Source organism: Molothrus ater, chromosome 1 (assembly GCF_012460135.2).
Source record: "Molothrus ater isolate BHLD 08-10-18 breed brown headed cowbird chromosome 1, BPBGC_Mater_1.1, whole genome shotgun sequence".
NCBI lineage: Eukaryota > Metazoa > Chordata > Aves > Passeriformes > Icteridae > Molothrus > Molothrus ater.
The window spans coordinates 12569508-12595175 of record NC_050478.2 but is presented as its reverse complement, the minus strand read 5'-3'; positions in this window follow the sequence as shown (position 1 = coordinate 12595175).

Below are 25668 nucleotides of genomic sequence, written 5' to 3'. Positions count from 1 at the left end.
AAAAAACTGTGAAAGAATCTTTGGAATTCACAAATCCATTGGTTAAATTAGTGCTATTAACAGTATTCCTTCATGTGACATTTTTGTGCATACATATGTACATTAAATAGCAACTGTAACTGTTTCCAGATTCCTAGTGATTCCCACGATCATTACTGCTATTGGATTCAACCATCTTCATTTAAACTCTGATTAAAACACATGAGGGTTCCTTGGATCAGGAAAGATTGATACTGGCAGCCTAGAGATTAAAAGGAAAGATTTAATATAAAGATAAATAAATGAACTTCTCACCAGTGCCATCTGAACCTGGCCACAGTATAAGAATCTTGTGTTAGGTCTTGAGTTAAGAATCACTGCTTGCTACATTGATTCAATAAGTTCATTTTTGCAGTTAAACTTTTTTCTATAAACAGTATTAGAAAGTGTTTCTTATAACCTTATATAGAATATATCTGTTCCTTGCCTCTTACATGCCATAATTGGCATTTTAATGCACTGCTAGGCCGTAAGGAATTAATGCATCACATTATGTAACTATATACTGGGATTCATTCCTCTGCTGCAAAATGTGCACATATTCAATATTAGGCCTATTATTAAATCTTTTAAATAAATATTTACATGTACTTCTATATTTTATCTAGGGGCAGTTAAATTTCAATTTTATAGATTGATATCTGATTACAAGAAAATTGAATAATTCAGTTACTACCATACATTTTCCCATAGGGTTTAATGGGAGATTACCATTGAGTTCAATAGGTGTATATCAAACCATTAGAAAGGTGCATAAAAATTAGATATCTGAGTCAGTTAAATTTGAATTTGAATTTTTTTAAACAAAACTTTCCCACTGATACCATGTGATTGGGAACACATTTATATACCAACATATGCACTGGTAGATTTCATGTAATTAAAACATGTTTGCATAGAAATGTTGTGATCTATATATTTAAACACTGCTAATGGGGCCCAGCTTTAGTTAACATATTGAACAATTTGTCAGATACAAAAGCTGCCTTCTGACTTTGCATTGTATTGATTTCTACTGAATTTTTAGAGAAATACAATTCTGTACTCTGAAAAGAAAATTAGTCCCTATATTTTTCTTATTATTACTTGGGATCAGTTGTAATTATGTACATTTCTCCATAGTAAAGAAACAGGTCTGAACTACACAGGGTGACTGATCTCAGAAATGGATGCTCCAGACCTCCTGCAATTCTTTAATCCTCTTGATATTATGCACTGTGATAGAAACTAACATTTTTTATAGCATTACTGTACCAGAAAGCAACTCAGTGGATGTCTCACTCACTTATGAATGGCTGAGATGTCCTTTTTCACAGTCACTGATTTACGGATCAAGCTGTCACTGTTGAGCTGTGGTGATATTTACTTTCAACAAACACATTCCTGAATAACTGTTGCTATAATTATAGACAGGTAGCTGAAGGCAAAAATGGAATAAAATAATAGCAAGGAAGGGAAAACAAACCAAAACCAAGCCGAGCCAACAAACAAACAAAAATAAAAATATAAACGACAAAAAAAGCAAACCAAGAGAAACAAAATAACCATTTGCTATAAAGATTATGTACTGAATAATCCCAACAGAATATTGTCGTGGTGTTGAGTCCAGTCAATGTACCAGTAACTTTTAACATTAAAAAATTCTTTTGAAAACTGAGCAAAATAACTAGTTTTTCAATCTCTTTGAGATGTCTCTCATATTAGGTTCATTTAATGTCTGGTCCAGTGGGAACCCAATTTATTCTGGATTTTCCAAGGGCAATAATATCTCTTATCTTATTTTCAGTGTATTTTTGTCTGCATGTCAGCTTTTTAATTGTTTTTAATTTCATTATTTCAGCTCATATTTTCTGTTCTCCAAATGTTTTTTTTTCCTTATGAGTCCCTAGTTCAGTATCCCTCTGCCAGCAGATACCTGCTTATCATCTCCCATAACAGAGGTCTCAAAAAGCTTTCCTGTGGTGGAGAATTATCTGCATCATGACTTACATAATTTTCATCAGATTTCTCTTCACCATCCCAGCCTTCACATAGGCATTTTGCTCCAGCTGTACAAAGTATGAATTGTCCTTTCTTCCTCACTGGCTATCAATCTGGAACAGCCAAATGGCTTAATCCTGAGCCTATACAATTTGCAAATTAATATCCTATAATATCCCTGCAGATTGTTGTCATCACCTCTGTGTTTTGCATGCACTTTTCTATGTATTATTCATTAGACTTCCACAATTCAGGATGCAGAGTCCAGTTTCCCAGGTTTAATGGAGTCAATAGATACCTAGAAAACACATTCAGTGGAGGCACAGGATGCAACACCTCTTTTCCTGCAGTAAACATCTAAAATATATTAGTTAATGCACACTAAAAATGCCTCTGCCTCCCCATTGACTACAAAGGGAACTCACCCACCAGGCCAGCTGCAGACATTTATACTGTGGAGTTCTAAATTGTTGTTATTCCCTCTTGATGACCACATCCTTGTTTCTGTCAGCAATTTTCAGCAATGAAAAGAGTTAATATCACAATGCAAATAATAAATTATAAAATTCTCCACATGAAGTTTTAGGTTGGAAAAAATATTCCCAGGAAAGGGGTGGAAACATATTTGTAACATCAGATGCAAAGATGCAGGAAATATTTCTGTGATTAAAAATACTTATCAATGATAGAGCTTCTTATTAAGCAGTTTCTTGCTACTGTCTAAACAAAAATGAGCAATCTAGTCAAAACCCACAAATCTACTATAAATAACAATGTTCCAAGTTTCTACTCCATATCTTTTTATCACCATAAGCCTGTTATGCTGACATAGCAACTGGAGTGAAATAAAGAAACAAAATAACAGAAACTGAAACTACTGTACTGAAGACTGGCTCTATTTTTGTTTCTATTTATTCAAGAGGGAAGCTTTTATTTAATTGGCAATAATTACCTTTAATTGTCAGATGTCAGAAGTATTTTCTATTGCTGGTGCCCCTTGAGGCAATTAAATATAAACACTATTAGAATGAATTCTCTGTCTTTCACGAATATTCTGTGAAATAAATTGTTTGCTTTACTAAGTGTACGGTGACTTTTGTGGTTGAAAGCCCTTCAGAGTTCTCAGGCCACCTCTCTGCTTTGGATCCTAAAAGACAAAAAGGTCTTAAATAAGGCAAAATGTTAAATGAAGAAACCAATGTAGAGACTGTCTTTAGTTTTAAAGCACATATTTTTTCAAAAATAGAAATTATTTCTCTGCCCAAAATAAAAGGAAACATGAATAAACATTTTACTTCATGTCTTTTCTTGGAAAAGATCATTCCCATGCCCAAAAGACTACGAATAGTAGTGGTCATCTCACTACAGTGAAAATAGTTAAGCAATATGCAGAAGCAATATGTTCTTATTTATAGTAGCACTGAGATAGCAATCATTCCAGTATTCCAGTAATATTCCAGAAGCACTTATCCCTGACAAACTTTTAACTCAAGCTTGAGTTAAAGCAAGTTGCAGCAGCTTTTTTCTTTGTGCAGTTTAATATGCACTCAAATACTCCAGCTGAAAGAAGTTGTGATAGAAGTTTCTGTTGGTTTTGGGGCTCCAAAACCAAGCAGCATTATCTCAGCACTGGATTTGATGCACTCCTCTGATGCTGCAGTAGGAACTAATAAGGTTGCTCAGTTCTGTAGCAAGAAAACCATGTAAGGGTCATCTATGTGCAATCAAAATAAACAAGGAGTAAGTTGTCATGCTGAAATTACCTTCCTTGGAGAGAATAAAAAAACAGGTGTTAAGAGATCAGTAGAACAACATCTTTTAGACACCACTACAATCTCCTTTGAAAAAGTTGTCGTGATGGAGCAGCTGAGATGTCTCAGAAAGGTAAAAAAAAAAATCTTACAGATACAAGAAAGGTGAAATGTAAAACAAAGTAACAGAATAGAAGCAATTACTGAAACCACACTAAAAACCACAAAAACCTCTTAATGTCTACTCAAAAGAATTTATTCTCAGTAAGTTTTTGACCTCACATAAGGGTTTGTCTTTCTGTGTAAGAATTCTTAACACAGAATAATGGCAGTTACAGCAGGTAATCCAAAGAGGAAAATTCTGGGAGATAATTTTCTGCAACAGGAATTGAAGGATTAAGCACCTTCATTTAGTGAGTGTTGTCAACGTCCCCGTGCAGCAGAATGGCACATCCTTAGCAAATATGATGGCTGGTATCTGTTTCCCTTTCTGAGCACTTATCTTTGCTCCTTGGACCTTCATTAATTAACAATGGATAGCTTAAAATTCACAGTGGTCTCTCTGACAAAGACAAGATGGTCCGAGAAAAATCTAAACCAAAATTTTCACATAATAGAGAAGATAGTGTGGTTAAATTTACCTGTGGGCCAAGGCACACAAACTTGCATAGCCTGAGCTAGTCCCCTAAGCTCAAGCACAACTCTGGCATGCTCAAAAGCAGCATAGCATGGCACTATGCCTGAGCAAATCTCTGTCGGGAGCAGAAGGGAAGAACATCAATAATTTATGACATCAGGAGTCCTTTATCTGATCAAACAGTGGAAAAAAAATATATTAATGAAAGTAAGAATAGGAAGGTCTTTTACTAGATCCATGCAAAGCGCTACTGAACATCTCCAAAATAAAGACAGAGATCTCTAATGACACCTATTGTGTTTTATTCACTCCAATTTAAATAATATCTGAGAGGCTCTTCCCAAAATGCTCCACCATCCTTATGCACCATTAGCAATAGAAATAAATCACAGCAACATTAAATATCTCATCAAGACCTCGGCCAACCTACAAAATTACTTTTCTATCCTTTCATTCCCTTGGAATGGAAAGTGGAAAGCTCCCACTCAGTTCCTGTCCACACAATTTCCTCATCCATTCTTGAGAGTCCCTGAGGAGCTATAGTGGAGCTATGGAGGACTGAAGGCATTGACAGAAGCCTGGTAAAGTCTGCTAAAGGTACTTGTCAGCACAGACACATGAAGCAGCACAGAGCTATGTGGTTTTTTGGGCAGGTCTGATAAGGGAGCAACAATAGAGTTTGCAGCTGTGTAAAGCAACTACTGTCTTGTACTTTGACTTTCTCTGGATAAAGTGAAGTCCTGCTCATTACATTAGATTTACTGTTTTCCTCTCAATGCCATTCTCAAGAGCATTAGGCAAAAAAAAAAAAAAAATACCACCTCTGAATCAGAGATATCAGAGAAACAGATTACTGCCCTCCTGGAGAGTCAGGGCAGAAAACACAGAACTATGAGTCTTCTCCAGTTCCTCTTCCAGTCCATGGCTGAGGTCTCTCACCACTGGCACAAAGTACACAGAGCATTTGCTCTATGGTAGCAAATATGCAAGGCCACATCTCTGCCTCTGTGACTTTTACACAGCCAGTGGACAAGTGCCAGCCAACAGAGCTCTCTAGAGTACTCTGGCTGCTCATGCAGCTTCACTCTCACCCCACTGACACAATCTCAGAAGGATCTATAAATAACCAAAAGAATTCACTCAGTGCTGAAATAAACACAAGAGGCCAGATTGTATTTGTGTTACTGTGACAAGGAATGTGTTTGGGCCATTGGTGTTCATCTCACAACCAGATTGCAGCAATGTGCAGATGTCTGTAACACACTGACCTAGCACACCATGGAGATAGAAATCAGCCACTGTGTCATCTGTCTTACACTTGGTAAACAACAAAACCAAAGATGTATTCCTTAGTACTTCCTGTTAATGCTGCCTTCTGACCCAGTTTCCCTGAAAATGAGAAGCAACATTTAATTGCCATGGAAACTTTCTCTTCTTACACTTGGATTCATGTACTCTGAACACCATGCAACTAAACCATCAGCTTGACCTTCAGTACTTTAGCTAGCAATATACTCTGCCTCCCTGTTGTTCTTGCACCATTGTTTTGATAAAGAGGATCCAGAGAAAGAATGGCTGACTTTCCTGTAAAGCATCTCTGGATAAAATTAAAAAAAAAAAGTTTCACATCACATTCCCTCTGTTTAAATAATGCTTCAGCCACAGAGGGGGTGACATTGCTGAGAACAATCACATCTATTCAAATTTATAAAGCAAGCATTTGATAGACATGCTGCCTCCTGCACAATAACTTCACTGAAGGAGCTGTTAGCTTATCTAGCTTCTGCACTTTGAAGTGTACAGTTTGAGAAAGTCAAGAACATACCAGCAGCCCTAGACTCGTTTATTAGCTCGAGAAATGTTTTCAGTTTCACACTGAAAAGAACCAAAAATGTGACAGCTCATTTTATTTGCTCAGCTTTTGCTGATTGACAGAAGTGAGAGTGAGCACTAATTCACCATGCAGTTATGAAGACACCAGCAGAGAGTGATGAATTTCTAAGAATCATCTTTCTTAGGCCCTGTTACACAACCTTACTCTTTTCTGTATCCACATTTGACATCCTACAACACTTAATCCTAGGGAAGATGTCACCTAACATGGATTCATTGTGCATATTTGTTGAAGAGATCTGTGCATGAGGTACTTGTCTCTCTGTACTTAGGCCTGGAGCTGATGTTAATGCCATCAGAAATTATTTTATCAAGTAAATCAGTCATTCAAATATTACTGGTATTTCCAGCTAGACAGAACAATTCACTGAAAACAAAAAAAAAAAAAAATAGAATGAACAAGTGAATACTCTATTTAAAAAATGCTTCCAAGTTACCCAGAAGCTACTACCTTAAGCAGGGAAAAGAAGGAATGACCCCAAGACAGACCTTAGCTGATCCTGACCTAGGAAGGAAGATATTTTTTTTGATAACAGACTGTGCCAAAAACCAGAACACAAGAGATAGACTATAGTCCTCACTTCAGCTAAAAAGAGAGTTATAATATTTAACAAAATATAAATGATGGAATTCAATAGCATTGCTAGATCACACTTAATTTGTTTTTTAAACTTGAAAGAGTTTGCAGTGTTTGCTAATTTTTGAACTTCATGGAGCCTGCTTTTTAAATAGAGCTGTAGCTCAATTCCTTACAAGACTTAAATGCTGATTTAAAAAAAAAAAATATAACTGCAAACATTATAGAAGTACTCATACTGAAAGGGAGAAATTATGTCTGTTAAGATCATCAGGAACACTTAAAAAGATTTACAAACATAATAAATGAGTTTATAAATGGAACACAAAATGTTGCTGTTGGATTTGCAGAAATTCCAAACTGTATGAAAAATACATAGATGGAAAGATATTCCTGTACTCCTCAGAGCACTTAGTATTTCTTCAAAAATCTCATCCCTTATCAGTTATGGAATATTAATTTATAATATTTTAGAAAATACAATGGAAAACAGCCATGACTATATTGTGACACAGATCCTGTTTGTAATGCACCATTTAACAGAATCTCATATTCAATATGAGGTGATAATTTGAGTTGATTTTAACATTTCTCCTACTTGGCATGGAAAAAGACAGGAATACCTTTATTTTACCTACAGCAGTCAAGCAAACATTCTTATTTTGTGATCAAAATACAGGTGTACCAGCAATCTCAGATGATTCAAGCCATACACAGACACCTGCAAGTCAGCAAGTGAAAGAGAAAACTTGGAAATGCCTTGTATTGTTTCGTGCAATGACATAGATTTTCAAATGTTTGATGTTTTTTCCCCATGCAGAACAGGGCAATTGTCAATTCACCACACACTGTTTGTGATTATTTCAAAGTATTCTGATTATTCCATATTATTGGTTAAATGAGAACTGCATGTGTAATAGACAATTTCCAGCTGTCTAGTATTAGTCTAGTAATGAAAGTGCGTTACTGAGCCAAGTAGAAATCCATTGATGTCCATTGACATATTTTCATTGATAACAAGAGGTCTGCAGCTAAAAATATTTTATAGAAGAGAAAAATAAGTCTTATTCTGGACTAACCAAAAGTTTCTGCCAGTGTGACAGGAGCTAAATATCACTGTAACACCAGGAGGTGCTTAGTAGAATGAACATAGGCAATACCTAATCTTAGATAAATCTTTAAAACATCACATGTTTTAAACTTACTACTTCTGTAGTTTCAGTAAACACATGGAAAAGGAATTACTTTAGGTAACTACACAAATCATTAGAATCTAATCTGCTATAATAACTATATTAAAAGAATAAGAAAGTGACAGTTTTGAACAATATCAATCTTATTTTTCTTGAGGACATTACACAGAGCTTTCAGCTTACTTGCAGATATGTAAGTAACTATTACCTACACAGAACAAGTTGAGAACTGTCTAAACTACAGGGGTTTATACAATCCAAAGATTTTGTTAATTATTACATGGTTGATGATATCACTACAGAGCATCTTACCAAGTGAATCAGTTAAGCAGGAAATCAAGAATGTTTCAACTTAAACAATCCTTCATCAAGGGCTGCCCTGCGCAGAAATTCTGTTTAATGAACTTGTAAACTGCACTATAAAGTTAAAGGAAAATCTGACTGCTCGCTTTCCATGTTTATACCTTCTTTAGGAAACATCTGCTCACCATTCTGCTGCTTCTGCTTCCCCTCCCCCATACACTTTCTTTGCCCTGCTACTATTATTTCTTACATTCAGGCATTTCTTGTTTCAGGGGTTGAAGGTATAGGCAATCTTTTAGTCTTTAAAACCTGGCATTTCTGGGTTTCACTGAGGTCACCTAAGCAATGAAGGAACTAACAACTGTTTGCTGGATTGAAAGTGGCAAAATGATTTTTTCCCCAGGGGGTAGAGTTGTGACCTGATTACATGGTGGGACCAGAAGGGAGCTCTTTTTGAAGGTTTTACCCTTCTTGCAGCTGTGCCAGCACATGTACACAATCCTGAGCTATTAGCCTGATGGAAAATGCAGTTTGAAAGCTCCATGCAAGTCTGACTGCTACAAAGCTGACATTTTATTAACAAGTGTTGTATTTGTGACTTGTGCAGCCCCAACCTTACTCTGGAATTTAAAAGGTCGCTGCAGACACCAAATAAGGCTTCAAACCTTTAAGACCTGCTGTGAAGGACAGCTGGCAGGGCCCGCAGAACTCTGCCACAGGGTGATAAAAGAATGAAGGGAATATTTTAGCAGAGACCTGTCACTAATTAACACAAAATTGATTTACTTGAAAGATAGATATATTTGGATAATGGTAAGTGCCCCAGAAAGAATGTTTGGCCATCAGTTGTGCAAGCACTTGCTAACACACAAGTCGTGCCTTGGAAAGCATCGGAAGCAGCGAGGCCGAGGATCTCCAGACTTGGAGAAATTACTGTGTGGAATTGGATGGTTATTTCACACCATCTGCAGAAAATCTGCTGCTTACAGTGGGCCAATCTCTGACTTACACCTTTTGAAATGAGAGGAGCAGCACTTTCTGAGCATCACGCCCAAAACTTGCACTTTTCTGCTGCTGTGGAACATCAGCACTTTGATCAGCAATACCAGGGCTTTAATCCAGTGGATCACAAATATGAGGTACTGGAAAAAGCATTTCTCCTACATTTGGAGACATGACATGACAGCACTGACAGTACAGTTGCACTTCCAGCAAGGTGCAAGGGTGTGCAGGATCTGAAGGGAGAGGTTTAAAAATAAAGTTCCCACTGACTTTTTTTCTCATTCAACTATATATTTTCTTGATTTTTTGCTTGCAGAAGATTTTAATATACCTGGAACTCTGATCTCTGTGTTTTTTTTTCTTGTATGAATGTAAACTAGAGCATGGCTGAAGCTTTTTCTGCTAATACAGAATAGTCTCACAAGGTTCTTAGCCAAATGACACCTGATAAAAAGCTGACAAGCTGAAGGCCATGGGAAATTCTGCACATATTTTCTGCCTGGGATCCAAGGAGAGCACACAAATATGAATAACTAATCATTATAATTTGAAGGTGCTTCTATGAGAGCTACCTTTACAAGGGACCACAGGAAATTCTTCTTGAAAGAAGATCAAGATGGTCAACACTGAGTCAAAAATGTCTCATGATGAATTAAATCTATTTAAACTCTTTTGTAACATAGAGACAACTTATTGTGCATTCCTTCATGGAACACTGCATCCCATGTCAGCAAATCCTAAACTGTCTTTCCTGTGTGAGGCCACCAGGAACATCATGTGTGGCCTCTGTGTTGAATCATATTCTCCGAAATAACTCCAGTACAATGCTCTAGTAGGCACCAGCAGAATGCAGTGGCCACATCACAATTAAATATACCTTGGAGAACATCCATCCCAGGATACTGATGTGCAGCACCAAACCTGCTCAGTAAAGCAGCAAATTGCTGGGCAGGGTGGCCAGGCAGTGAGAGGCTGTCTGCCAGCCACATCATTCACACTTGCAAATTGCCAAGGCCTTGCAGAGGATGGCAGACAATGGTTTTACAGTGTCCTGAAGCACATACACAGGTTCTCCAGGAAGGCATCTGAGACAATGAAACAGACATGGTGCTTATCAGGGTGCTGACTGAATGGATTTCACTGTGTTAACTGAGAATCCATCTGCTTTTGCCAGATGTTAAATAATTAACCTCATCTCAGCCTGACATAATGTATTCTTAATAAATACTTTTTTTCTTTATCTTTTTTTTTTTTTCTGAAGACTCTCGTGCAAGTTAGCACAATTAACCCAGAGCCAAGAAATAGACGTGAGCCATTCCACATGGCACCCTGCCTTGTTCCCATGGGAGGATGAGTACGAGGTCCACCTCTCACAGTGAGGTTATCTTGGCAATTTTTGTGTCACTGCTTTACCCAAAATCCATTTGGTCCAAAACCGCAGCAAAGGGAGGAGAGTCTAAAACACAGCAGCAGCACTTCAGATCTTGTACAGTTCCAGGACTGCTCATCCTTCAGGATGATTTAGTGAAGCCTATGGATGCCTAGGTGCCATCCAACACAGAAAATCCACTGGAGTGCTGCAGAGCTCTGGAGCTGCCGCACCGCTGGAAGCCGTGGGAAAGAAAACGTCGGAAATTTCTATGTCATCTAAAAAAACACAGTGTAGCAAAGAAATTCACCAGGAACAAAATCTAGACAATGTATCAACCTTTTGGGTCCCTGGAATAACACAGAGGGAACGTGAATGGAAACGTGAGATTGACCTTTTGTCTGCTTTCCCTTTACAAATCTTAAATTCAAAACACATTCTATACAGTATAATAGAACCTCAGAAGAACTAATGTACAGCCTATAGGACTGAGAAGGAGAGCAGAGAAGTGGGCAGAGTCAGAATGGTTTTCTTTGTAATTGCCTACTGAACTTGGAATGAAACATTCTACTTAAATTATACTTCATTCTGTGGGGTGTTTTACTTGGTTTCAGAAGTGCAGAGAAACTGCCAAAATGAAATATTCAGACTCCACTCGGTGGTAAATGACTGAAGATGATATGCTTCCATGTAGTACAGTATCTCATTAAATCAGGGTCTAATCAAGCCATAAATGAAACATGTCAAGGCACTGGCTGGCCAAGCTCTCATTAGTGTCCGACCTCCACTTGCAGAAAAACTCCACAAAGACTGACTTGCAAAGTGGGAATACTTTTGTTTCATGAGGAATATGGAGGTGAACAGTGTGTAGTTATGCTAGAGGGTTACTTCAGTGTGCTCAAGAAGGGTTTGAAGTTTAATTCTGCGCAATGCACTGTTACTTCAGAGCACTCTGAACACAGATTAATTCAAGAGGAATTGAAAATACCAGTGAATCTACAACTGAACCAAAAGGTAGGACCCATCTTACTTATTGATCTGTGTTCTGTAGAACCAGTGGTTACTCTGACTCTGGACCCACAGATGTGATGTCAGCTCTGCTGCTTTGAGGGCCATGTTCTGCCCTGTATTTGACAGTGCATTTGGAAACAACATGGTGAAGCAACTGAACATAGTAAATCCATTTGTAACAACTCCACAGTTCTTCACAGATTTCTTTCATTTCTTCTGAAACATGATTTTTTACCTCTTAGCAGTGCCAAAGCTAGAGGAGGATACATAGAGAACACAGCAATCTTTCCAGCATGCCTCTGTTTCAAGGGTGAGAAAAAAGATACAGGCAATTTTGTCATGACTGAGAAAAAAATATAAACTCACACAATATTTCTTTGCAAATGAACCTTGACAGAAATCTTCAGCACCTTCCATCTCTTGGCCACTGCCTCTGAATGACAGAACTCCCACTAAGATCTTTGACAAAAATTGAATCAGAGGATGGAATACAATTCTGGTGCAGATAGCAACAAAAATCCAGCATCTTGGAAAGGAAGGCAGGGTTGAGAAAAAAAGCCCAAAAACTCTTATAAATATTATCATGAGAGCTTTAAATGTTCAGATAAATAGACATGTCATCAATCCTTAGCATCTCCTCCAAAAAACCACAAAGAATAGTATAATAAATGCTGGTAATAAATTATATTAATAAAAAGAAAAGTGTAATACTTTCAGTGAGCATTTTGGAGAACTGCAGGACTGAAATGACCCTTTTGCAATGTTGGAAAGTTTTCTAAAAAGAAATGTGTAAGTCTCATAAGCAGAGAGCTTAACTCCCAGCATTACAGAAGTCAGTGGGAGTTCTGCCACTGACTTAACAGATGATATTTTTCTGAGTGACTGGAAGGGAGGAGAGCATGTAGCAGAGTTCACATTTGGAAGAAATGATAGGAGTGTTGAATTTGCTGGAAGATGTCCTGGAAGAGTAAGGTTGCAAACATGAAGCATATGTGAAATTTGAATCAAAGTGACTCCTCACGTGCATAAAGCCAAGCCCAGCGCCAAGTGCTCATGGAATTGGGATATTGAATGTTCTTAAAGAGAGGTCATATGTGGATGTCTGCTTGGAGGACACCCCATAACCACATCTGTCACTTCTTATATTTCATTAAGAGACAGCTATTACATTCATCTTGGTATCAATAATAAACCATAACAGAATCTTTTTCTTTTTTTCTATTTCAACTTTTTGGGTTCTTTCTCTTCATTGAACTTCTCTACGTCCCCCTCTGGATGTTAGAATCTTTACATTAAAAATGAGAATTCAATAATTATTATGGTAAGTTAATTTTAAGCACAGAAATTCTTCTTACATCATTATTTTTGTGGCAAAAAGTTGTAAAAATTTCTATCATTTAAATCTTTGCTTTACTGGTACCACGACCTTGTGAAAGTACCTGTTTTTATTTTAAAATGCATTGAAGCTTCTTCCCTCAAAATTACGAAACTTCAAAACTAGTATTCCTAGAGTACAACCAAATGCACTCTTTCTGCAGTACCTTTTCAAGACAGATATTAAAAACAAATTAAAAGAGGATGAAGTATACCGGTAGAGATTGTCCTGTGCTAGTTCTAAAAACTGAAGCAATCACACAAAATAACAGATGTCTAAAAAACGAAACATAGATAACATATATTTTTTCCATTTCCAGAGCTAGTTTGTGTTTTTAAGGAATGTCACAAGTGACAAAGTCTCCCAAACTTCCAAGAGGAATTATCTGAATATAAGCCAATATTAGTTATACCAATTTCAGCCAATTTCAGTCTTGGGAAGTGGGAGAAGTCAATCAAAGCAAAGTAATTCTGTGGCAGTCACTGAAGCATGTGCCTGACTCTAAGAACTGGGGTTCAGTGTATGTTTCAGGTCCATGGGATCAGCTGCATGCCAAGAACCTCAATTTCAGCAAGTACTGCCCATATGCCTGCCATAAATATTGCTTTGCTTCTGCTGCTATGCATCAGAACAGCTGCAGGTGTTTAGAACTGCATGGGAGATGTGGTGAACACACACACACAGAAAAACGGGCACTTCCCCCCATTTAAGGAAACAAAAATACTCTTAAAACGACCAATGCTGTATCAGCAACAATACGTGCCAGCCAACACTATTGCTTTTTTATCACAGCTGCACTTTTATCATGTTTGAGCACTGCCTCTCCCCATCACAGCACTCCTCCTGCTGTTTACCCCTTTGCCCTATCTTCGAATTCTCTCCGTGTAAGTGTAATAAATGAGTAATGCGAGTGGTATTTCAGCCAGCGAAACCAGCAATCACTCCCCGGTGCTGGCATTTCACCTTTGACTCAGCTGCCTGGAATGCTGCCAGATCCGAGCTCCCAGGTTCCCAGGCTGCCGCCCCCGGGGGCGGCCGGGCAGGGGACAGGTAGGGGACATGTCACCGCTGACATCACCCGGGACGCCGAGCACGCTGCTGGCTATTACCCAGTGTTATTGGTTTCAGTGGTGCTACAAACTGGACCACGATACTTCTTGGTAACACTGAGAGTCCTCACAAAATTTTCTAACTTTTGCAAAAAGCGCTAAATCTTCCATTTCTCCCATCTCCTCCCTCCCCCTGCCGAGTTATGTCACTGGCCAAGTGACACAGGAGCCGGCATGTAACAATTGACATCCTATTCAGATGGTCTGAAGAGGGTCTTTATGCAAAGGAAAAAACCCCAAAGTAAAATGTTCTGCAAGATTGTTTCAGACATTCAGTTTATCTCTGTTTCTTTGGAATGCTATTTGCAGAAAAGGCTGAATCTACAAAGCTCCTCCAAGTGCTAGCCTTGCTAACTCCCGTGATTTTATCAGGAGTCTTGTGATACTTGTTGTCCTGCTAAAGCCTTGCTGCAGCATGGAAAATATTAGAGAACCCAGTATTCCATGATTAAACAATTCAAAGTCAGGCTTCACTTCTGGGGAGAAAACTCACAATACATAGACCCTACAGCTCAAAAAGCTGAATTCATCAATTTGTGTGGGAGAAGTTTGAGGCAACTTAAGAGATTTATGTTTGCTACTGTCATTTTAGCACATACCCTGGTTCGTGGCTCTAGTATTCATGATGGTCCTGCTATAAAGGCATAGGGCAGAAGCAGAACCCAGATCCAGATAGATTTAAAATGTCAGATGTCCTCAAGGCTGGTTTGGGCTTCACAAATGCTGTAAAGCTGTCTGTCAGCAGAACAAGGAGGACAAAGCCCAGTCCAGCTCACAGGCACGAAACAGCTCAGCAATCGCTCGCTTCCCCATGTGATAGGCAAGATGGGAGAAGGAAACACAGTCTGGTGTTGTATCACTCACCCCCTTATCCGAGAAGGAGGAGGACTGGCAGCTTGCCAGGACCTTTCACTCTATTCTTTTTTATGCTGTGCCTGCAGAAAAGAAAAAGTAGGAATCTGGCCCCTCAGGTTTTGATTGCTAGTAAGTTATCCATAGTGCCTAGTGAAAGGCATGCCTTAAAGGACGTCAACAATGGCACCTACTATTTTGTTTTGCAAAGGACTTCATCCTGTCCCCCCTCCCCCTCTTCCCCACTCACACTCAGACTTCTGGGATTTTTCTGCTCCTATCGTTGTTTTCATTAATGATACAAGAATGGATTCAGCCTCATTTTCAAAACAATTGTTAAACAATACAGAAACAGACTTATTTTCCTAAAAGTCTTTCACTGGCATTCTGGTTTAAAAAAAAAAAACAGTAAAGAAATGTTGAGAGAGAGAGAAACACCTCTATCCCACAGCAGGGAGAGGTTTTCAGTCCTTGGAGGCCCCTAGAGAACTTTGAACACATTTACTAATATCAAAGCAGGGCAATAGCTTTTCGATGACATCATCTTCCCACTCCCTGTAACTGAGAACTCACCGTTCCCTGAACTAGATAGTCAGGAGGTTTGAGTGCCAAAGGCCTTACACCATAGTTTCACCTACAAGCATTACAATTTTCAGGCAGCCAGTGGCTGACCTGCTGCACCTGAAATAATCTGCTGGTGGCAAAGTTTTTTAGTGTCTACACATCAGTACTAAAGTGTTACCCATGTCAAACTGCAAGGGTTATTTTAAGACAGCCTTGGAAAGCTTGAGTCTAGTATTAGGACGATATCTTTAAAAAAAAAAAAGTATGAGATTCTTAATATCCAAACTTAGGTGTAAATTATATCTACAGATGTATTCTGGCAGTAAGTCAGTGCATGGGCAGGGAGAGCTACCCACAGCAGAATGAATGTCCAAGGTATGCAGCAGCAAAGCCTTGTGAAAAATGAACATTTGGGTCACAGTGATACTTTTTGGCGTCTGACATGTTACACCTGAAACAAAGACAGTCTCAGGCAAATACAATTCCCTTGCACTGATATAATCTGGAACACTATAGGTGCAGTTTAGAGCCAACATTTGTTCTGTTTTAGGGAAAAAAGAAATGTATACAAACTGTTCTTTCCCATCCTGAAACAATGGAATAACACATGCTCGCTCCTTTACAGTGGTGAAATTCTGACAGTGATCTGAACAGCTGCTCAGCCACCAACCACAGCTTTTACAACTGGTTAATTACAGACATCCAAATCCTTGCAACACATTTTGCATTCATGGCCCAAACAGTATAATCAGTTACTTTATCCAGGACTGCACAATAACATCTCTGTTTATCAAAGAACAGAGCATAGTAACTTATCCGAGATTCATCATAGTCAACTGAAACATATCAACTTACGTGTTCTGCTTTCTTTTTTAAATGAAAGAGAAAGGAAAAGGAAAAAAGTGATTTTTTTTTCTTTTGTAAAAATGTGAAAGCAAGAAAACTGAAGATTAAGAGAGCTTGGCTAACTATTAACAGGATCCTTGTTCTGTGCCATGTTTATTACAATTTGATTGTAAAAATGGGGGAGGTGAAAAGGATGTTAATTGATACGCTTCCCATGAGTGTGATGACCTTCCTCTTGTGAGTAGCACTTCATAAGTATGTTCATTCAGTTGGAGTCCTCTGGATTTGGCTGAAGAGCTCTGGCAAAAGAGACACAGGCCATGTAGGACTATCCATCACATGGCTCTCAGGAAGAACTAGCATAAATTATTCTGCAGGACAAATATTAAATACAGCAAACACGGTAAAACAAAACCAGAACCTGGGGAGATTATTTTGTTTCTTGAAAGGACCAGAATTTTCTTTGTGTCTGGTTCTGCTTGTCCATGAGTGCCAAATCAATTTAAAAGTTTAAAAACTTCTCTTTCCCAAAGGGGGAAACTGAGGCACAAAGAAGTGAAGGTTTCTATTGGCCCTAAAGTTTGAGGGCTTGATATGAAGCTTGATTTTTTGGACAGAAAACCAAGGTGAAAGTCCCAAAGAACGTGTAAGATAACATACACTCCCCCCCATATCTTAGTAACAGGCTCAGAAAAGTCATTTTTGAATGAGTCAGTCACTGTGATTCACATACAGATCTGACAGATCATCCAGAATACAGCCTGCCAGACACTGCTCCCAAATAATATTTGAAACACAGGGCATGGAGGGGGTAATAATGGCACTGAAGCTAAACACTGGATTTAGCTTTTATTTTCTAGCTGCTTTAACGGCAGAGAGGGGTTTTGCCAACTGATTTTGCCCAGGAAATGAGTTCCAAGCTGTGATGTAAAAGCCCTAATGAATTCCTGCTCTGCTGACTCAGCGGTGCAGCAGGAGCAGACCCCCGCTGCCTGCAAACCAGGCGAGTGCCCTTCCTGCAAAAACGTGACCGAAACACTGTGTGCTGAATGTTCTCAAAGATAACTTAAACGGGTCTTTAAAACCCACCACAGTCCAGAAAGGACTCGAGGTTATCTGTTAGGTGACAAGTGGAATAAACTTCCAGGTACTTTTCAAATCTCATTCCTGTAAATAAGAAGCAGCTGACTGTGATCCTGCAGATTCCAGTTGAGAAAGCTCTGATGATATTAATGCACTATGTTGTGTCTAGGATCCCTTGATAGAATTACAACATTACTGTACACAGCTGGGTGGATATTATTATGTTGCACGAAGAAATAAGAGATTATACTATCAGGAGTAAATGCAACCCAGATCCGACACTAACGCACTTGAATGCAAAGCTGGTGCCTCCAAATTTAGTACAGTGTGTTTTTCAACGGTAACTTTCTAACAACATGGACAAATAAAGCCATGCACACGCTGGCAAGCTCCGCTGTGTGGCTAGATAAGTTTGCTGATGACAGTCTTGTTATTGTAACAGGAAGTGACTCAGCCTTGGCAACAGGAGATCAGATATTTTATTCAGAAGCATTAGGTCATTTTTTTCCCCCTAACCAACCAACAGTTTTACAAGGCAACTGGTTTTGTTTGAAAACGAATATCTATTTTGAAAGTGATTTGCTGAGGGAGTGTAGTGAAACCTTTATGGTTAGGAATAACCACTCAGTTTAATGCAAGGCATCTGGAAACCTCTGGTCCTTTTAATTCTCTAAAATTTGATCCCTGTACAAAATTGCCCCCCAGGGCAAGAATTCTCCCACATGGGTGAGTAAAATATAACCAGCCACATTCTCATCATGAGAATGAGGATGAGTGAGGAGATTTGTGTCTGGACCAGTAACTTTCCATGACAATTATCATGACTGATGTTGCTGTTACAGTTAAAGTACTTCACACAGGCATTAGAGCTGAAGCAAATATGTGTCTATTACATGATCTTTCCTCAAGTACTTATAAATGGCACATGGTGTTATGCTGTGTCTCCTAAAATCAGCATAAAAGAAAAATTCTCTTAATACCTGGCACCCAGCCTTGCCCAGAACAGTTTCTTTCCCTCTCCACTTCAGCACTGTCACTTGCAGTGTGTATCTTTTGCATTACATATAAGTTCACATAACTGTGTGGAAGGAGAAAAAACAGTTTTCCTTCAAATGCTGCACTGCTGTTAATCATTTTTGGCTCAAGTACGTTTAAGCACAGTTCACAACTGCATAAATGTTGCACAAAAAGAAACTAACTGTGCAAGCCAAATTCAAATTCCCCCTCTAACAACAGAGAGTAAACATGCCACCAGCTGCAGCACTCCTGGAACAGGATTTCATCATCTTCTGAATATTTTCCTGGTCTGTTGTAAGGTTTGTATTTTTAAAATGCCAAGGAAGTGTTATACTCCACACTACAATGACTCAAATATCCCATACAAATATATAAATAACATATAAATACTAATGCCAGCTTTTTATCTTGGGCAGGGAGCAGCCAAAAAAAGAGTTCATGGGTTAACTTAAAAACTCTATAGCAACAGTGTTTATCTATTGCCTCCACACTGTGCCCAGAGCCTAATTTTAGGTATTAAAAATAAAGCTCTGGACAATTTCCCGCAACAGACACTGCAAGAACACAGTGAGGCCTCCAGCATTCTTCTTTGACATCAAAACACACTACTTTTTTAAATGTCTAAAAAATTCAACTTATTTGGAAAGCCATTGCAGTGAATATGAATTTACAATTCAGCATAAAATGAAATACATCCTGAAAAGCCTCAGCACCCTACATCATTTCACTGTTATCTTCCTTGTGACACAAGCATCATTTTATAATTCCAGCCCACGAAAACAGAAGATTTCATAATTTTTGCTGTTAAAGCAACATGGTTTTCTGTGCTCTGTCAAATAGCATTTTTATCTTCTAGCAGTGAAAAATAGCTACCTTGTTCCACCATCTGCCCAGAGCTACTAAACCACAGGGTGTGCTTCTGTGATTTCAAACTGCAGAAGCTTAAGTAACACCAGTGTTACACCTATTAAATATACTAACAATCAGACCCTAACATTTTCAAAGTACTGTGGCACATGATATAAGAAAGGCATTTCAATCAAACTCTTCCAGGGTTTAACTGCTCTCATGGTTTGCTTTCTGTCAGCTGTCCCACTCGAGCACTGCTATGAATTAAATGATTTTAACATCCTGAAGTGCTGGACAAAGCTTTGCTATCTATTCATAACTTAAAACTAAATCTGAGAAACCATGTTTCTTTTTCCAACTGTATAGCCATAGAATATAATATGAAAATTATTTCTGCTCCACAGCAAAATTCTTCTTATCCCATATCTAGTCTCATGGTACAAATGTCTGAAAAAACAACTGGGAACCACAATTTTATATCTGAACACTCACTCATACACAGATATGTAACTTTTCTGTATGTCTCATATTTGCTCAGACAGACTTGAAACATAAACCCTCAGTGCTTTAACACTTGAAGGATAATAAAAGGAACTTATTTATTATCTACATTTCACTACTTTAAAGCCAATGCTGTACTTTTCTGGGACCTCACATTTAATATATGAATGCTTGGAGTCAGCTTTCTCTGTGTTATATTCAGCAGGCACGAATATATTGCTATCTTCCATTGGAACTGTGTCAGTTTTATGGTTACAAATCCTCCATTCTCATGTGTTCTCAAAAGTACTCATGTTTTAATGGGCCTCCATCATATGTGAAGCCTTAATCTAGGAACTGACAAGTTTCAGCCCTGATGTTATATTTCTTACTGAAATAGAGCCTCCAGAGCTCTGATTTAGCACACTCAGCCAGGAGCAGCAGTTGACAGGAACAGATAAACTGTAACATGCTTGTTACTGCCTGCACCTCCCAGCCTCACGCCAGGCCAGGCTGGCCCAAGAGATGGGGGTGGAGAAAGCACTCACTTTTTCAGATTAGTGGCCTGGTTTTATTTTCTTTTTCTTTTCTTTCTTTTTTTTTTTTTTTAATTCCTCTTTTCTAGGACTGGATACTATTTTAACTTGTTGTAAGGCACAGTACCCACTAACAATATTCATATTTTGTAAACTTAGGAAGTTAATACAGGCTGCATTTTCATAAGAACAAAATATTTTTTTCAGTTGTATACATTTGGGATGCTGCTGTAATGCATTTTAATGGCCTCAAGTTCTAAAATGGAAAGATTCTGAAAACTCATTTTGGGCATGCAGAATGAATTCTCTATAAAATACACAAGCTTTTGGTGGAATTCAAATATCACACATACACAGAGAGACCTATTAAATCATATGCTTGATATTTTTTCTCTTCAATATGTACTGCATCATATAAAATAAGGGAAATAAAGAAACTGCAGAAATTTTGTAGAACCGAAAAAGGAAATGGGCTGCACAGGAGACAAGTCCTCCTTGAAACTAAAGACACGGAAACTTTAGTCAGAAAAAGTGTTTCAGAAAGTGGTCTTCATTTGCTTAACTCATTCTAAAAGTGATCCTAACAGGACCACAGAAGCAATAGCCAGAGACAAAAACAAACTCTTATGAATTCCAGGAATTAATAGAGAAAATATGTTATACTGACATTATATAATAACATTATATATTAATGTAATAACATTATATAATAATGTAGAAAAAGTATGCTCTTGCTAATACTGTCCACTTCCCCATGGATCTCTCTGTATAATGGTGTTTCACTGGATTCACTGCATAATGGTGGTGGGAGCTGCTCCTCTGAGGCCTGCACTGGGAGCAGTGGTGTTGAAGGTCTCTGTTGGTGACATGGACAGAAGGGTCAGTGCCCCCTCAGCAGGTTTGACACACTGGAGGGAAGGGATGCCATCCAGAGGGACCTGGACAGGCCGGAGAGGTGAGCCCATGGGAACCTCCTGAAGTTCAACATGGTCCTGTGCAAGGTTGTGCATGGGGATCAGGGCAGTCCCAAGGAAAGGAACACAGGCTGAGGGATGGCTTGAGAGCAGCCCAGAGGTGAAGGACTTGGGGGTGTTGTTGGATGAGAAGCTCAACATGACCCAGCAATGTGCACTAGCAAAAACACAGCCCAAAATAGGATCCAGAACACTAACAGAGAGCTGGGATGCAGCTGTGCTGCACTGTTAAATCTGAAAGCTCAAAAACATTCTTTACCCTTCCCAGCTGACATGCAGAGTTCATGAGATTTATTGACAAACTAAAGCTCAGGATACTGAACTGACTTTTAAAGACATCAAGTCATCCCTTTCCTCAGTTCTTAATGTGATTGTGATCTGAGGTTGTGCATGCCTGGAAAAGGTTAAAATTGTGTTCAATATTGTCTAACCAATGAGCCACAAAGTCCAGCGCCTACCAGAACCTCTGGATGTCAATTGCAAACATGAATCGCTTGCCAGCACAAATAGGATTTCAACTATTAATCCTTGTCCTCAAGAAAAAAATAAAAATCATATGCTTGCAGTTTTGTCATGAATTCAAAACTCACCACTACAGATTATAAACATTTACTCAATACTATAAAATTGTACTATTTATGCAACAGGCTTTTCTGCTCCAATTCCTCTTCTGAGCTGTCTATTCTCCTGCTGCAGTTTAAACATATTTCCTGTTAGCCACAAAATGGGGAAAGAGCAATCATTGTACACAGTTCTTAACAACAGTAATGTGTTTCCATCTCTGAAGAGTGAGAAGCTGCCGAGCCAGCACTACAATGGTCATAAACATGCTTTTTGAATAAGTTCAATAAATTCAATGCACTCCTTATTAAAATTATTGCAACAGAGATATTCTACTAACAGAAGTGAAGGCAGACAACACTTCTGCCTATTTATGAAACCATTTGCAGCTTTGATTTGAGAAACGTGACATATTATAGACAAAAAAGGAAAGCAAACTTTATTTGGAAAATCTAAGTAAAAAAAGGCATGAGTGAGGAAAGTGAAAAAAACCAAACAGGCCTTTAAAAATATTTGGGGGTTCCCAGAAAGACTGTTCCTGAGTTCTTTATGACTTATCTGAATCTCACAAACAATAAGGATAGGAAACACGACATCCAAGGACACGTGGCAGGTACAGGCAAAATGCCAGCGACGATGGAGAACAGTCACCCTGACGACAAGAGCAGCCTTGTTGAAGAGAAGATGCCAGACAATGGAATACCCACTCCCAGGGGAGAGTCTGAAAGACTGAGGTGTGTTGGAGGTGAGTAAGTGCCAGCTCAGATCTGCCTCCAGCTCTGCTATCTGAAACTCACGCAGGGACAATCGCGCCTGTCCTTTGAACAGCGGCGCTGCAAAGTGCACCAGACTTCCCCTGCTTCCTGTTGTGCACCCTGCAGCTGCTGGGCAATCACCTCTGCTCCTTGCTTCTTGATAGAGCTTGAAAGTGAGAACTGAGATAACAACTCTAGCTGAGTGGTTATTTCAAAAGGCAAAAAGCCTATTTAAAGGCTGAAATATGACTGCTATGTATCCTAAAAAGTGAATGCATATTTATTTGTTTCAAATATTGCTTAGTGACTAAAGAACTTGTGATGCCATATGAATACTGGTTTCTATGCTATAGAAACATAATATTTTGCTCCTAAGAAGCTAAACATATCTTACTATTAAGTGTCCCATAGTAGAGGATTTTCATGATGACACAAGGGTGACACATGCAATCACAAGAGTCCAGTAAGGGCAAATATTTTTGCTGCCCAGAGCTGCAACTTGTGAGATGAATGGAAGGGACATATCCACATATAGAGCCAAACCTCTAAAACAGACAACCATTTGATAAAATAACACTGAAGAAACAAATAGAAATTAAATTCATGGACATCAGATCTATGGACAGATTTTTTTTAAGGCACAGATGTAATGTCTAACATCACTAGCCCAACAGTAGTAAATGGACTAGTGGAATGGACTGCAGGAAGCACACATCCTCACAAACTCCCTCCCTTAAAATATCGCCACTAGCTTTTGTCCTTGTTATTTTAAAGGGAGAATGTGAATCTAGTCCTTCATTGCCACAAATTCTGAGGTTGAATTTCTAGCATTTCTGCATAAATTTTATCATGATTGTACAGAGAATACTGAAACTGATACAGCACTCACTTGATCCAGTAGAGCTGCCTTCTTTTACTGCTAATAATGAGATTTTCATTCCACTACCCCTACTACAAGATTTCCCAGTCTAAACAAAATACATAAAACATCCTAGTTTCCAATCAGAACCTTTGCATAACTGCTTTCTATGCAACTCTTCTTTTGCCTGTCATGTTTATTAATGTTCTTCCTCTCTGATATTTCTTCCTCTTCATTCAGAGGACAAAATCTCTCTTCGCCTGAATGAGCATAATTTTGTATTTCTCTCTCTCTCAGCAAAAGGTCTCCAGGCCACATCACCCTTCTCTGCTACTTGTTAATGCAGTGTATTTCCCATCAGATATGGGGTTCCTGATGACACAATTTAGGATTTTCCACATTAACATCTAACTCTGGAAATGCTTTTGCACCCCATGACTTCATTTACCTTCCTGCCACTGGATGAAATTCTTCCTGATCCCATGATCAGGTGATGTCCTGATCAGCCTATTTGCTCTTCTCTCAAGACAAACTGATGATTTCCTACAGTGCAGAAGAAATCCTTGGGTTTGGTACATAAGTGCATGACCCTGAATTTAGACTGGTTTTCCCTTTCAGCTGGTACCACCCCAGTCATCAAGGCCATTTCTTTTCCTGTGGTGCTACAATACAATCCATCTCTGTATTGACAACATCTCCCAGGTTTGTGCCACCAGTATATTTCATCACTAAATTCCTACTTCTCTTGCCTGCCAAGATATGGAATGGAAATATTAATAATAATTCTACATGCAATATCAGTTCAAATTCTTTCATGAAGTCCAGGAAAATTAGATCTGTCAGAGTTCCCTCGAGAAAAATCTATCGATTTTCTCTTGATAAGAGAAAATCTATTCTTTTATCAGTGAAATGTCTAATTAATGATATATGTTAGCCTAATGAAATCTAAATTAGACACCAGAGAAGTCGCTTGGGAAGACAGCAGAAGGATCATAATTCTGTATTTTTAATCTGATTGAGGTAATATTAAAACATGAAAAGAATCCAAATTATCTCCTGTAATACTAAAACCAACATCCAAAAGATCCATTAAATAAATCCTAAATTTTCTTTATCAGGCTTCTTAAAATTCATGATACTGGTCTAAAACTTCGTATTTTCTTATATCACAGGTGTGTCAGTGCCAGGTTTGGGCAGTTATTGACCAGGTGGTTGCCACTTCAGGATTTCTTCAAATGTAAAAATCCAGTGATGGCCTATTTATTTTCATGTTAGAATTCAGATTCTCAGCTATTCACTTGTCTCCAGGAAAATGATCTTATAATTAAAAATAAAGGTTAAATTTTTTAGCAGTTGTGTGAGTGTCAGGTACAGTCAGGCACATGAAAAACTTTTGAGGGGCTAGGGAAAAAGGGAATTTTACAAGTAATCAAATATATTGAGAGTTGCCATTATATTGAATTTTCAGAGAAAAGTCATTTGACAAAGAGATTGTTGCTCTAGAGATTTTGTGTAAGTCATCTGTACTATTGCAATTGTACTGAAATAAAAGTATATCCACTGAGATTATGCTGGATAAAAGCATTACACATATTCTGTATTTATCTATCTCTGTCCTACTTCAGCCTCCTGGTATGAAAATGAATGTTCCTCATGCCATTTCAAGACTGAAGCATGGATGATGGATACATGGATGTGTCTCAAGACTGAAAAAAAAAACCCAAAACAACACAGAAACACTGCTGGAAGCAATGGAATGGATTGAAAAAGACTGGTTTGGGTTACAATCTGAGATGGGAGGTTTGTGTTTGGAGTCACTGCTGGACCCCAGGATGCACCTTGCAGTTAAATAACAGTCCTGGCAGACACCTTTTCCTTGGCCAGACAAGCACAAGCACTTATTCCGGCTGAAGGGGCTGTGGCAGGTGTCCTGCCCTTTGGCTGTGTGCAGATTAAGCTCCTGGTGGGTGCTGGGCCTCTACCTGAAGCTACCCCAATGGTTATTCAGCTCTAAGAGCTATTGCTGAATGCTGCTCTCTGACAAAGCTGGGCT